Genomic DNA, 12,099 nt, shown 5'->3' on the forward strand with positions numbered 1-12,099 from the left:
TTTAATCTGGAACATTATCTGCACTCTGCAAGGGCCAGCTGTAGATTTCCCAGTCGAATTACATTTTTATTAAATTGTTTGGAATTATATAAAATGCCTTCCACAAAAATGCCTTCCACTGTGCACATACACATAACCTTTGATGAGTGCATACCAATGCGCTTCACCAAACCCCCAAACTCGCCACCTAGGTGATAGTACAGATGTGAATTAGCAGTAATCACCTGCATTTCCCATATAACGGGCAATTTCAGAGAGAATGCTGCTTTTCTTAGAAAACTGGAAGACTAACATTTGAAAGTACATATAAATTCAACAGCTCAACATCATAGGGTTTAAATATGCTGTTCCAAATGCAGTTTTCACAACTCTTATGAAAGTGTCCATTATAAAAGGATTCCTTGATGGAAAATTAATGGATTGCCTTGGTGTTAAAATGTAAAATGCGAACCGCTGTGCATTGTCAATGTGTCTTCCAAATTATCCAGAGGGTGGCTATTTGTGAGAAAATCAGTACCACATGTCCTATTAGCCAAGAGTACTCCAAAGCAGGAGCAAAAAGGCTTAGTGATTATTTATGAGAGGTAAGAAGTGGGGACCCAGTCTCAGAGGAAAGACATTTGTCTCTGGATGTGGCCACTTGTGGTAGGTCTACACAGGTTTGGAGGACGGGGGGGTAGGGGACCTCATAGCTGGTGATGAAGTACAAGTCAAAGGATAACACTCTAAGAAAGTGAGACTAAGGGGAAGAGCAAAGGTCCAAAGATGAACCTCTGGCAATGGCCAGAAATTTGGGGCCAATATTAATAAAGGATTTGGAAAAAAGGCAGAGGGAAAATTTATAGGAGACCCTGGATTATACAGTATCATGGTATAGTAGATGTCTTTTGGGTTATCTGCTCAGCTTATAAGGACACCCTAAACTGCCTTCTTCTTTCTTACTCTCCTTCCTGTCCTCAGAGGGGAGTCCCCTGGCAGCCATGACTGTACAGAACCCCAATCTCAGTATGATGCCCTGGGGATGAATACCTGACCCAACCACAGTCAATTGGAACCCCAGCTCCAGGAATTTGAAATTAGTTGGAAAGACAGAGAAGGCAGAGGGCTAGAGCAGGGCTATCTCCATGCGTGAATTTTGATGCTGTCAGCAGCCACCTGCCCTGGGGGACAGACTACCAGACCAGAGAATGCCAAGGCAGAACAAAGTGATCTGAGACTGACTGCTTACCTGCCCTTGTATTCCACAGACACCCACTTAATATACCACTGAGGTGCTCGATGCCAACAGTGGGGGGAGGCTGTATGTGTGTGCAGACAGGGGGTGTATGAGAACACTCTGTACTTTCTACCCAACTTTGCTATGAACCTAAAACTCCTCTAAAATTTTTTTTTAATTTTTATTTATTTATGATAGTCACAGAGAGAGAGAGAGAGGCAGAGACATAGGCAGAGGGAGAAGCAGGCTCCATGCACCGGGAGCCCGACGTGGGATTCGATCCCGGGTCTCCAGGATCGCGCCCTGGGCCAAAGGCAGGCGCTAAACCGCTGCGCCACCCAGGGATCCCCCTAAAACTCCTCTAAAAAATAAAGTTCATTAATTTAAAAAATTAGGGAAAAGGCCCAGAATTAAGGATCAGGTGATCTGGGTTGTTGGGCCAATTTTATCCCAATCTCCTGATCCCCAATGCTCTGGAAGAGGAACTAGGGTGGATGGCTCCCAGATACGCTTGACCATGTCTGATCTAGCTGTCAGTGAAAGGACTCACTGTAGGCCCTAGGGTTGACAAGAGGAGATGGCATGCCAGGTGGTAGGCCACGCAGGGCACAGCCAGGAGCCAGGAGATTGGCCTGGAGCTAGAAGGGTATAGAGAAGGGTAGAGACCAGGGGTCAGACCAGAGCATTCTACCAGCAGAAGCAGTACCGAGGAAGAAAGATGACAACAGGGGCAAAATGGGCCTAGAATAAAGCTAGAGAGCAGAAGGAAAACAGAGCTAATCCAGGGGCAAATATGACAGTCCCCAGAGTCTGGCTGCAGCCCTTCTGGTGCTGGTCAGACCCATGCTTAGGGACCTGGTCCAGTGGATAGCTGACCAGTTATGGGATCTTAGATAAGTCACAGGATCCCACAGGATCTCTCTGGGCCATATTTTATACACCATCCCTTTTTTTAAATTTTTAATAAATTTATTTTTTATTGGTGTTCAATTTACCAACATACAGAATAACACCCAGTGCTCATCCCGTCAAGTGCCCCCCCCCAGTGACCATCACCCATTCACTCCCACCCCCCGCCCTCCTCCCCTTCCACCACCCCTAGTTCGTTTCCCAGAGTTAGGAGTCTTAATGTTCTGTCTCCCTTTCTGATATTTCCCACACATTTCTTCTCCCTTCCCTTCTATTCCCTTTCACTATTATTTACATTCCCCAAATGAATGAGAACATACACTGTCCTTCTCCAATTGACTTACTTCACTCAGCATAATACCCTCCAGTTCCATCCACGTTGAAGCAAATGGTGGGTATTTGTCATTTCTAATGGCTGAGTAATATTCCATTGTATACATAAACCACATCTTCTTTATCCATTCATCTTACACCGAGGCTCCTTCCACAGTTGGGCTATTGTGGACATTGCTGCTAGAAACATCGGGGTGCAGGTGTCCCGGCATTTCATTGCATCTGTATCTTTGGGGCAAATCCCCAACAGTGCAATTGCTGGGTCATAGGGCAGGTCTATTTTTAACTCTTTGAGGAACCTCCACACAGTTTTCCAGAGTGGCTGCACCAGTTCACATTCCCACCAACAGTGTAAGAGGGTTCCCTTTTCTCCGCATCCTCTCCAACATTTGTGGTTTCCTGCCTTGTTAATTTTCCCCATTCTCATTGGTGTGAGGTGGTATCTCATTGTGATTTTGATTTGTATTTCCCTGATGGCAAGTGATGCAGAGCATTTTCTCATGTGCATGTTGGCCATGTCTATGTCTTCCTCTGTGAGATTTCTCTTCATGTCTTTTGCCCATTTCATGATTGGATTGTTTGTTTCTTTGGTGTTGAGTTTAAGAAGTTCTTTATAGATCTTGGAAACTAGCCCTTTATCTGATACGTCATTTGCAAATATCTTCTCCCATTCTGTAGGTTGTCTTTGAGTTTTGTTGACTGTATCCTTTGCTGTGCAAAAGCTTCTTATCTTGATGAAGTCCCAATAGTTCATTTTTGCTTTTGTTTCTTTTGCCTTCGTGGATGTATCTTGCAAGAAGTTGCTGTGGCTGAGTTCAAAAAGGGTGTTGCCTGTGTTCTCCTCTAGGATTTTGATGGAATCTTGTCTCACATTTAGATCTTTCATCCATTTTGAGTTTATCTTTGTGTATGGTGCAAGGGAGTGGTCTAGTTTCATTCTTCTGCATGTGGATGCCCAATTTTCCCAGCACCATTTATTGAAGAGACTGTCTTTCTTCCAATGGATAGTCTTTCCTCCTTTATCGAATATTAGTTGACCATAAAGTTGAGGGTCCACTTCTGGGTTCTCTATTCTGTTCCACTGATCTATGTGTCTGTTTTTGTGCCAGTACCACACTGTCTTGATGACCAGAGCTTTGTAGTATAACCTGAAATCTGGCATTGTGATGCCCCCAGATATGGTTTTCTTTTTTAGAATTCCCCTGGCTATTCGGGGTCTTTTCTGATTCCACACAAATCTTAAAATAATTTGTTCTAACTCTCTGAAGAAAGTCCATGGTATTTTGATAGGGATTGCATTAAACATGTAAATTGCCCTGGGTAACATTGACATTTTCACAATATTAATTCTGCCAATCCATGAGCATGGAATATTTTTCCATCTCTTTGCGTCTTCCTCAATTTCTTTCAGAAGTGTTCTATAGTTTTTAGGGTATAGATCCTTTACCTCTTTGGTTAGGTTTATTCCTAGGTATCTTATGCTTTTGGGTGCAATTGTAAATGGGATTGACTCCTTAATTTCTCTTTCTTCAGTCTCATTGTTAGTGTATAGAAATGCCACTGATTTCTGGGCATTGATTTTGTATCCTGCCACACTACCAAATTGCTGTATGAGTTCTAGCAATCTTGGGGTGGAGACTTTTGGGTTTTCTATGTAGAGTATCACGTCATTGGCAAAGAGGGAGAGTTTGACTTCTTCTTTGCCAATTTGAATGCCTTTAATGTCTTTTTGTTGTCTGATTGCTGAGGCTAGGCCTTCCAGTACTATGTTGAATAGCAGTGGTGAGAGTGAACATCCCTGTCTTGTTACACCACTCCTTTTTTAAAACTTAAAATGAGAGGCTGAATCACCTCTGGGGTTGCTTTTCATCTCTCAGATTCTGTTACTCCAATAGACAACAGTAAGAAAAACATTAAGGTGGGCCATAAAAACAACACATTAATACAAAGAACACAGAGCTTAGCTACTGAGATTTGAAAGCAAATCTCTCTACTGGAGTTCATTAGAAGCTGCTTATTCATTAAGTTGGAAAATAATTTGCTTATTTTCTAATGAAGATAATTTGCTCTAATTATGCACACTTGTAATCTAATGTCCCGTCCTCACACCACTGAGCTCCTTTCTCCTCTGGGCACCTTGACGTGGAGGCTGCTCCTTCTTGCCAAGGTCAGAAGGAACAAGATTACACTGGGCCTGTATACTGCACAAAGCATCTCTGAGTACCTTCCTACTCCTATCTCATGGTATTCTCACAACACTCAGGGAGGGAGATGGGAGAAGGTGACATTAATATCAATAGATGCTGCTTGCAAAATTGAGGGGTGTTCCCCTGCATTTTGCAAGGTGACCTGTCAGTTTCAGCCATGAGATGATAAATTAGGCCAAATGTAAATGATACATGTGTACCTCATATTATAAAACAGACATGTGCCTGGGGAATGGAAAAAAAAAGAAAACCATGTGAACGCATATAATATTCTCCCACTTAGGACTTCAGAGATTTTACCAACACTTTTTTTCCTTAAGATTTTATTTATTTATTCATGATAGACACAGAGAGAGAAAGAGAGAGGCAGAGACACAGGCAGAGGGAGAAGCAGGCTCCATGCAGGGAGCCCAGCGTGGAATTCCATCCTGGATCCTGGGATCACACCCTGTGCTGAAGGTGGCGCTAAACCACTGAGCCACCCCGGCTGCCCTTTATCCACACTTTGGATTTATTTTCAATGGTTAGAGGATTCTGGTACTTTGTTTTTTTGTTTTGTTTTGTTTTTAAGATTTTATTTATTTATTCATGAGAGACACAGAGGGAGAGAGAGAGAGGCAGAGGCACAGGCAGAGGGAGAAGCAGGCTCCCTGCAGGGAGCCTGACGTGGAACTTGATCCCAGGTCTCCAGGATCACACCCTGGGCCGAAGGCAGCGCTAAAACGCTGAGCCACCGGGGCTGCCTGGATTCTGACACTTTGGTTTTACTTTGCTCTAGATGCAGATCATAATGCTCAGCACTACCATTCAGAAGGGAGGTGCGTCTTCCTTGGATGACAGCTTCTGAAGCCATTAGGCAAGGGAAAGTCAGTGTCAGAATTACCCTTAAAAGAGCTGTAAACCTCCTGTGAAGTACAGTCCACAGCCTTTTTTTTTTTTGTTTTGAAGGAAATTTTTTTCTATTTGTTTTTTTTTTTTAAGATTTTTATTTACTTATTCATAGACACACAGAGAGAGAGAGGCACAGACACAGGCAGAGGGAGAAGCAGGCTCCATGCAGGGAGCTCGACATGGGACTCGATCCGGGGCCTCCAGGACCACACCCCAGGCTGCAGGCGGCGCTAAACTGCTGCGCCACAGGGGCTGCCCTCCACAGCCTTTTATATCCATGGCTGTAGTTTACTGCATGTGTGAAATATTTGGTGCATATGGAAATGTACAGTACATGATAAAAATACATATGCCTAATATCATTTTATGGTATTTCTAACTAAATTATTCACATGGTAATTACTCTCTCTGTTTTTCCTGTAGGAGAGTGCTGGGGGGCGGGCGTGGGGGGTTGGGCGAGGGTGAACCAGGCACCAAGTTCATGAATGTTAATGCTTGGGGGACACAGCTCCACTGAAGTGGACACCTACTATGTGCCAGGATCAACACACAGGCTTTATTTCTTGATTTTCAACCACTCCTGTGGATCAGGGGTCGATAAACTTGTCCTTTAAAGGGCCAGTGTGTAAATATTTTTTACCTTACAGGCCATAGGTTCTTAAAGTTACAAAGTCTCTGGTGCAACTACTCAACTCTGCCATCATGGCATGAGAGCAGCACTAGACAAATGAGTGCTGCTGTATTCCAATAAAACTTTATTCACAAACACAGGTGGTAGGCCGGACTTTGCCCCCAGGCTATAGATTGCTGACTCTTGCTTTAGATGGACTGTACTATCCCATTGGTACCAGCCAAGGGAGAAATGAGAAACAAATGTTGAGGGGGTGATTGAACTTCTTTTTCAAGGTCACAAAAATGTAACTTGTAAGTGACAGGGCTCAGTGTGCTCCTAATGGCTATCCTCACTAACACCATCACCATCACAATCATATTAATCATTACCATTACCATGGGAGCTCACCTTTACGTCAGGTTTATTCTGTGCCAGGCAGAGTTCCAGGTTAAGTACATGAATCAACTCATTTACTTCTTTCAGCTACCCCCAAAAATAGGCACTATTTTCATCCCGCTTGTCAGATGCAGTCCCTGAGATCCAAAGAGATTAGGAAACTTGCCCCAAATCACCCAGTTAGTGAGTAGAGGAGCTTTGGTCTGGATCTGAGCAGTCTGGCTCCAGAGTTTGCACTCCTAACCACTGGACTGCACTGCTCCTCAGTCAAGGTGCTAAAGACAAGTTCAAGAACACCAGAATGGGCCTGGTAAGGGAAGGAGTTTGATGTAAGGAATTCTTTTGGTCATGTAGCTTTTTAATGTACTTTGGACTCCTGGAGCAATTAATAAGGGGATTGATCAAGGGAAAATGATTTCCCAGTGATCAAAGAAGACAGTGTTGCCAGCAAGCCAGCTAAATGCCATGAGATGCCAAAAATGGTAAGGCAGGGTTGGCATTAGACACTCACTCCTGTCTATTCAGGTGAAATGCTCAGTCTTGGCAGGAATGGCTGGGCTTTGGAGAATAAATCCAGTGGAAGTCCTGCAAGCAAAGAGGGCCCATGCAGGGACCTCCCCACCACAAAGGAGCTTTGAACAAAGAATTTGCTTCTCTCCACTGGGGTAACGGTGCAGCTGTTAGGTTACTAAAATGAGTTTATTTCTTCTGTCCAAATACAAGGGCTTATGTTGCATTCATTTTATATATCTATGGAATTTAATTTAAATGACAAATATCCCACTGAAATACCACTTAATCTCACTAATTGGACTGGCAAAAATCAGAGGTTTGACAATGTCCTGTTGACAAGAGCTAGGAAGCTGACACTTTTGAGCATTGCAGGGAGAAACGCAAAATGATATAGCCCCTTTGGAAGGTATTTTGACAATATCCTCAAAAGTACAAGTGCATTTTCCTTTTGGGCTAGCAAGGGCACTTCCAGGAATCCACCACAAAGAATCCACCTCCACAAACAGGAAATGGATGTACAAAGGTACTCACTGTACCACAATTTGCTATAGCAAATATTGGAAATGACCCATAAGTCTACCAGAAAGGACTGGCTAAATAAATATAGTGAATCCGCACAATGGTACAGAATACTGTGAAGCTGGAAAAATGAATGGGCAAGTTCCTTATACAATAGATAGTCATATGTTAAGTGAAAAAAAAATCAATAGGCAGAAAGTATATGCACTATGCAACCTTTTCTCTAAGAAAGAGGAAAATAAGAATACTCACGTTGGTTCTACTTGTTTAAGGAACCACTCAGAGCTACATGTACAAGGGCAAATCACTGTTCCTTTTTATATTGTTTTTATCTTTTTTTTTTTAATTTATTCATAGAGACAGAGAAAGAGAGACAGAGACACAGACAGAGGGAGAAGCAGGCATCATACAGAGAGCCTGATGTGGGACTCGATCCAGGGTCTCCAGGATCACGCCCTGGGCTGCAGGCGGCGCTAAACCGCTGCGCCACCGGGGCTGCCCTGTTTTTATTTTTGAATGATGTATTTGAACCTATTTCCTTTTGAAAAAATTAAAAGAAATTTAAAATATTAAATGTCCAAAAGGCAGATTCAAATTTTAAAAATATACAATGGGAAATGCTGTAGACTATTCCCATCAGAGAACCCACAAGTTTTGGTCTGCTGGAGAGAGATAGAGTAGCCGCTGCAAAATGCAGCACCCCAAAGCTTGTTGGAGAGACCACACGGTATTTTAGGAGGACAAACTGTCTTTGTCTAAGAGACTGACCTGTACAATGCACGAGAGATAAGAATGATATGATGACAAAAAAATGTTTTCTGGAAATTGGAACAACAGTTTCTTGGCTAAGCCAATACGCTATTTGGTGACCTGCTCATTTACTTAAGGGCAAAGTTTCTGTGAAATGGCTAGACAAGATGAGAAAGGAAAAAGAAAAAGGAAGGAAAAACAAGCAAAGGAAAACTGAGACCTGTCTAGACAGGCTGTCTGGAAATCGTGGTTTCCTTGTGCTTACTGAGCACCTACCTAGACAGCTTCTTCCCCAGGTGACAGCTCTCAGGACTCCCTATCATACAAAACAACAGAGCCATGTGGCTCAGAGAAGTAAAGAAACCTGTCCAAGGTCAGAGCGAGGAAAGGGAAGAACTGGATTAGTAACCAGTCAGTCTGGCTGCTAATCCAGTGTTCACTCCACCCTGCTGGCACCCACCCACTCATCAAGTCCAGGGATAAAAGCACCCTGGGGCCCCACCAGTGTCATTACTACCCACCCCCCCACACACACACACAGGTCTTCAGCCCCATCCCAGCTTCCTAGACTTCCACCTACAGCCTTTGCAAAGATACCTATGGCAGAGTAAGGTGGCAGGGTGGGGACAGAGCAGCCTGGGGAGCACCTGCCCAGCCTAAGGGGAATCCTTATTTGGTTTTGTTGTTGTTATTGCTTTTTGAGAGAGACAGAGAGAGTGCTGCAAGGGTGGGGGGGTAGAGGAGGAGGGAGGGAGTGAGGGAGGGAGGGAGAAAGAGAGAGAGAGAGAGAGAAAGAGAAATCTTTCTTAAAAAAAAAAAGATTTTACGATCCTGGAGACCCGGGATCGAATCCCACGTCGGGCTCCCGGTGCATGGAGCCTGCTTCTCCCTCTGCCTGTGTCTCTGCCTCTCTCTCTCTCTCTCTGTGACTATCATAAATAAATTTAAAAAAAAATTTAAAAAAAAAGATTTTATTTATTTATGAGAATACACAGAGAGAGAGAGAGAGAGAGGCAGAGGCACAGGCAGAGGGAGAAGCAGGCTCCATGCAGGGAGCCCGACGTGGGACTCGATCCTGGGTCTCCAGGATCACACCCTGGGCTGAAGGTGGCGCTAAACCGCTGAGCCACCTGGGCTGCCCAGAAAGAGAGAATCATAAGCAGGCTCCACACCCAGCACGAAGCAGAGCTTGGTCTCACGACCCTGAGAACATTACCTCTGCCAAAACCAAGACAGACGCTTAACTGGCTGAGCCACCTAGGTACCCCTGGGGGAATTGCTATTTGGCTCCAGCTTCCAGTTTCCATGTAGGAATGTGGGCCCAGTCTCACTTGATTGGATTTTTCCAGAGAAGTCCAGTATTAAGAGAAAGCTTCTAAGTTTTAAATTTTGACAAGTAATTAAAAAAAATTAAAGATCTATATAGATCAAACAAAAAAGCCTTCTAGTTTCTAACCTAATAGGCAACTAGGCAGAAGGCTGGAGAATCTCCTGTATTTACCTCGATGCTATGGACCATTTTTGCAACTAGGCAGAAGGCTGGAGAATCTCCTGTATTTACCTCGATGCTATGGACCATTTTTGCAGGGGAGGGAGGAGAGCTCTTTAAGGAAATCTCATCATAATAACAGAAATCTGTTAGAAAATTTCTGCTTGGAAGACAGGTAAACGTGGGCTCTGCGACACACTTTCAGATTCCTTCCAATTCTCCGTGTGCACCTCCAGGCTGGTTCTGGGGACTTTAAGTCACATTCTGTTGTCTGAAAGCCCAAAACAATATCCCTATCACTCTTCCTTTGCATTTTCTGTGTAACTCAAATTCCCAGGGCCCAGTTTACTGCCAAATTACCTGAGATAAACAAGTCATGCTAAGATCCTAGTTTCCTTTCCAAACCCAAACAGCAGCTGGCAGCTAGAAATGGTTATTTATAACCTGCACGCTGTTATGCGCATTTGCTTGTGCATTTCTAAAAATGCTTAGCCATGCATTCTTTGGCTGCCTTCATAATTACATGAGAGCCTGGAGACAATGCTGTGTGGTGGCAGAGAGGGTAGATTGTGGGTCAGCCCGTCTGGCTCAGCTTCTCAGTACCTGTTTGGAAACACTGATAGTGCAATTCCATTTCACTCTATTGTCAGTGTTAAGATAGTACATGTGAAATGCGTAGAATGGTGCCCTGCACATAGTAGGCGCTTAGCAGGAAGTAGTTCACTCCCCCGTAAACAGCTGACTGTATGTATGTTCAAGGATCTCCGTGAGTTCTGTTGGACTCTGCATCCCAAACATATCTTGAATCTGTTGTTTCCTCTCCATCGTCCCTCTGTGAGGCCCATAATCATAGCAGAGCCACCTGGTAGGTCTCCTGCCTCCACTATTGCTGTGCTTTTCCCATGGCAGCCAACTAAAAATGAGACCATATCCCTTGCCTACCTGACCCTCCAGTGTGTTTTCCTCTGCATGTTTCTCTTCCTGTTCGAGCATGCTCACAGCCACACCCACGCCACACATCCCTGCAGCCCGCCAGTCTTTCCTCTGCTCCTTGGACTCACGATTCCTTCGTGTTCTAGTGCCTTTGCTCACACGGTCCTGGTCCTCTCCTGTTGGCTCCTACTTATTAATCACATCTCAGCCTAAAGGGATCGCCCTCCTCAGAGAGGACTAGCTCCCTCCTCCCTCCTTTTTACCTGCTGCACAGCCCCGTCTGATCTATTTCGTGTTAGTGTGGTTGTGGTTTATCTCCCTCATCCCTAAATATGGCCACTGGCTTTTCTTATCACTGGATTTCCCACACCTGGAACAGTGCCTAGAATGGATTGGACATCAGTAGACATTTCTGGAATCTTTGAATGAACGAATGAATGAATGACCAAATTTTTGAATGGACAGTGTTGGGAAGACAGGAGGCATGGGTACGAACTGCTGTGAAGACTTCATCTTCTCTCACAGTGTATCTTCCTGACCCTTTCCCCCTGCTCTTTCTCAGATGGTGAAATGAAATATGACAAAGTGAGTTTAATACACCACTGGAGATAATTGGAAAATATTGATTCTTTTTCATTTGAAACAGTAAAGATAAGAAAATGCCACACTTCTGTAATTTAATCAGTGGCTTATGTGACGACATGCTTCCCAGGCTAAAATGTACTTTGCTTGACCTCTATATCCATCATACAAGTTCCTAAACCTGTTCCAACTACACACACCAACCCAGCCCTGTCTTCCAAACCAGGCCCCCACTGAATACAAGTGGGGACACTGCGTTTGTCAATCTATGTGAGCTGGTATGGATGTATTCACATTAAAGTGTCTCTTGAGTATTTGCATTCCACTCACCCCTCCTCCCAATGATCTGCCAAGTAGCCCTGGAAAACACAGGAAATGATGCATGATCTCCCCTGGAATCCTAAAGAAAAAGGTATGTTTCTTCCTCTGACAGCTAATTTTTACTGAAAGCCTATTAAGTGCTGGGTACCACTTTAAAGGGCTTTAAATAGATGAATTCACTTTATTCTCAGAGTAGCCCTATGAGGAAGTCCTACTATGAATCTCTGTTTTATAATTTCAGAGTCCAGACACTAAGAGATGAAGGAACTAATCCCCTTAGGTCATGCAGCCTCAGAATTGGAGTCCCCTTGGTAGGTTTCCAAAAGCTCTGCTCCTTTCTCTCTTCCCCAGATGAGGATGGCTCATGTAGTTAGTGAGCACCAACTCAAAAGACGTGAAGGGCAGGAGAGCGAGTCTAATCCTCTGC

General features: G+C 44.0%; 1 protein-coding gene across 2 annotated transcripts in view; it reads right to left on the reverse strand.

The window, feature by feature from the left end:
* KATNIP (katanin interacting protein) overlaps positions 1-12,099 on the reverse strand; it is a 195,083-nt gene that overhangs the window by 173,459 nt on the left and 9,525 nt on the right. The gene's annotated exons all lie outside the window — the stretch shown is intronic.

The sequence above is a fragment of the Canis lupus genome, chromosome 6, assembly GCF_003254725.2.
Source record: "Canis lupus dingo isolate Sandy chromosome 6, ASM325472v2, whole genome shotgun sequence".
NCBI lineage: Eukaryota > Metazoa > Chordata > Mammalia > Carnivora > Canidae > Canis > Canis lupus.